Raw genomic sequence first — 3,187 nt, forward strand, 5'->3', positions numbered from 1 at the left:
GGGAGGCCGAAGCCCAGCGGCTCAGCCCGGCACGCCTGCGCCCCGCCCCGCGCACACACGCAGCGGGCGGCTGAACGCACGTGCGCGTCACTCACCCCACGGCCATCCGCGTCCCGGGAGCCGAGCGCGCCCGCGCACACGGTGTGAGTGTGCTCAGAGCACACAGGTCCCGGGAGGGACGCACGTCCGCTACGTGTGTGCCGTGTGTCTGACCGCGAGCGTGTCTTGTCAGTCTGGGCACCCACATACTGTCCGCGAAGGCCTTGCACGTGCGTGTGCAGTGCACAGAGGGGGGTGCGCACCAGCGGTCAGGGGAAGTCGGGAATAGTGGGTTCAGGCGCATAGGAGTCTACACGTCCAGGGAAGGTTCTGGGCAGAGAGAGCCCCCGATCCCCCAGCAGGGGCTTCCGTCCCCCTGGCTGTGCCCAGCCCCTCTCCCCGTGGGCCCGGACCGACGGACGCAGTACTGACCAGGGACTGCAGGATGGCGTGGTTGGTGGCGTTCATGCACGAGTCCAGCGGGAAGGAACACTCCCCCTCACAGTAATAGGCCGAGTAGCCTTGGGGGGCAATGACCCAGTCCTGGGGGGGTAATGGGAGAAGGTGAGTCCCATCCAGACACCCCCTCCCCCAACCCCAGGCCAGTCAGCCCCCCAGGGTCCCTCCAGGCAGGTTCCCCAAGAGGCCGGGCACCGCCGGGAGACCCTCAGCAGGCAGGGCCGGGCACAGCTCTGTCCCCCTCATGGGCAGTCGGCACTGGGCCACGTCCTCCCCACCTGCCCCCACTGCCCACGTCTCCTAGAGCCGCAGTCCCAGCAGATGCGCACGCGCACTGCCCGCCCAGCCTCCGTTTCCCTGTTGCAGATGTGACGTGTTAGGGCTGAGGATTCCCGCTACGTGTGTGCCGTGTGTCTGACCGCGAGCGTGTCTTGTCAGTCTGGGCACCCACATACTGTCCGCGAAGGCCTTGCACGTGCATGTGCAGTGCACAGAGCGGGGTGCGCACCAGCGGTCAGGGGAAGTCGGGAATAGTGGGTTCAGGCGCATAGGAGTCCACACGTCCAGAGAAGGTTCTGGTGCCTATCCTGTTTTCATGGTTGTTACCAAAAAGCACCTTCTCACAGGAAAAGACATTCTCCCTTCAGAAAACACAGAAGAACCTAATGCATGAGAAAGTGAAAGTCACCCATAATTCTACCTCCTCCTGGAGCTACACTTAGAACCTCCGGATGGGGCCTGTTATTTAAGAAGAAGGAGAGTCAGAAATTACCAGCCAGCCGAGGTCCTGGAAGCTGACGTAGAGCTCATGCCGCCGGCAAACGTGCCGCCCATCGGCACCGTGAACATCATCTGCAGGGACAGAAGCAGGTCTTTTCTGGGGTTCCTGCTCAGGCAGCTACCCCAGGGAGCTCCCAGGGCGGGGACCCACCCCACTGGGCACATGTGTTGAACAAATGAATGAAGTGAAACTAACGTATCTGGTGTCATAAAGCCCATCCTACAGCTCTGCTGGTGCCATGACCCAGCTCGAGAAACGTCGATGGCTCCAGGTGGCTCCCGATAGCTACAGAGTAACCCTGCCCTCCCAGCCTCCCGACTTCGAGCCTGTGGCCCCCGATGCTCCAGTACACAGCCAGGGGACCGTGGGCCATCAGGTGGCTCCTCCCTTTCTGCAGAGACACCTCCTGACCTCACCCCACCTCTCCTGCTACACCCATTCCACCGGATTGAGTGGCTCCACGGAGGCCAAAGGGCTGACTCACCGTGGAGGAATGGAGGGCAGGAGGGCCGGGCAGGCCCACCCCTGATCCTGAGGGGCTCAGTCTGGTGGGGAGACCCTCACATAAACAACTGTGGATCCTCGGTCCCCAGGGGAGGGAGACCTGAGAGGCACCAGTGCCTCGAGGAAGGGGCACCTGATGCTGACAAAGGCTTCTGGAAAAAGCCCTGGTGAGCCAGGGGAGGGCCGAGAAGGCGCTTCTGGGTGGCAGGGACGGAGAGGGCAGTGGCAGGTCCTCAGGGCACACGAGGCAAAGGAGGGTGTCAGGAAAGTGCTGAGGGTGAGCACAGGCTTGAAGACGCCCCGGATGGTTCTGTCCCCCGGAGCTGTTCTCGGGCCCAGCCCCAGGCCTGCCCCGGACCTCACCAAAGATCCCTGGGAGTCTGTTCGCGTGCGGCAGCTCATTGGTTTTCTTCGGCGGCCTCCTCTTCAGGGGCCTGGCTGCCCGAGGGGCTCGGATGGGACTGGGGCTCACCCTGAAAAAAGTGACCAGGAAAGGCTGCTTGGAGCGCGGCGCCCGTCGCCCCAGCAGACCGGCCAGGCCAGGATCCACGCTGTGCCCTGGGACAGAGAGAGGAGAGAGGGCGGTCACTCGCGCGCAGGGGCTGGGCATGGGGGACAGCAGGGACCCTTCTGCCCGAGCCTGTGCGGGCCCCGGTGCACGGAGGCGGAGGGTCTCAGTCTCCTCATCTGGAGACCCGAGGGAGACGGGAGGAGGGGGGCCTCGCCAACACAGGGTCGTCATTCGTGACAATTGTGAACACTGCCATCCTTGAAGCCCTTTACAGGTTCGAGCGACTCCCACTCGTGACCTCATGCATCTCCACAGTAACCTGGACCACATGCTTCATGGAGAAACTTCGGAGCCACACTGCCAGGGGCACACAGAACTGTGGTTCCCACCCCCGTCTGACGGCTCCAAGGCCCAAGTTCTCCCGCCCACCCCATACTTTCGGCGGACTCGATGGATCGTGCCCCAGCGGATGGGAGCAGCCGCCAGGATGTAGCAAGGGCTTGTTCTGCCCGCCACTGCCAAGAGCAGGCCCAAAGTGTCCCCAGATGCCCAAACAGGACACCGGTGGCAGCGGGGCAGAGACATCCGGCCAAAGTCCCAGAGCTGGGGTTCAGCCCACGTCTAATTCCAGACCCCAAGTTCTTATTCACTTAAGACGTTAACTCCAGGTTTGTGGTCAAAAAAGAGAGAAAATGCCGTCGGCAGGGAAACATGGGGGCCTCTGGCTAGGAAGAGGAGCGCCCGTGAAAATGGGATTTGACCCCGAAGCTGCTTAAAGATGAGGATGTCTTGGGAAACACACTCATGATCCCTGGAAATGTCGAGTCCACCAGTAAAACTAATTTCCTGTACCTCTTTGTATTTCTAAATGACCTCCTGATTTTTTAAGGATT

General features: G+C 61.9%; 1 non-coding gene across 1 annotated transcript; it reads right to left on the minus strand.

Annotated features, from left to right (window-relative positions):
- Positions 1-64: 64 nt before the first annotated feature.
- On the minus strand, positions 65-3,170 carry LOC102727319 (uncharacterized). The gene is made up of 3 exons (XR_014141990.1): positions 2,147-3,170; positions 1,271-1,350; positions 65-582 (listed from the first exon to the last, which is right to left on the minus strand). It is a non-coding gene; the product is annotated as an uncharacterized LOC102727319 (transcript).
- Positions 3,171-3,187: the final 17 nt, after the last annotated feature.

The sequence above is a fragment of the Leptonychotes weddellii genome, unplaced genomic scaffold (assembly GCF_054177405.1).
Source record: "Leptonychotes weddellii isolate Sample4059 unplaced genomic scaffold, ASM5417740v2 HiC_scaffold_20762, whole genome shotgun sequence".
In the NCBI taxonomy this organism is placed as follows: domain Eukaryota; kingdom Metazoa; phylum Chordata; class Mammalia; order Carnivora; family Phocidae; genus Leptonychotes; species Leptonychotes weddellii.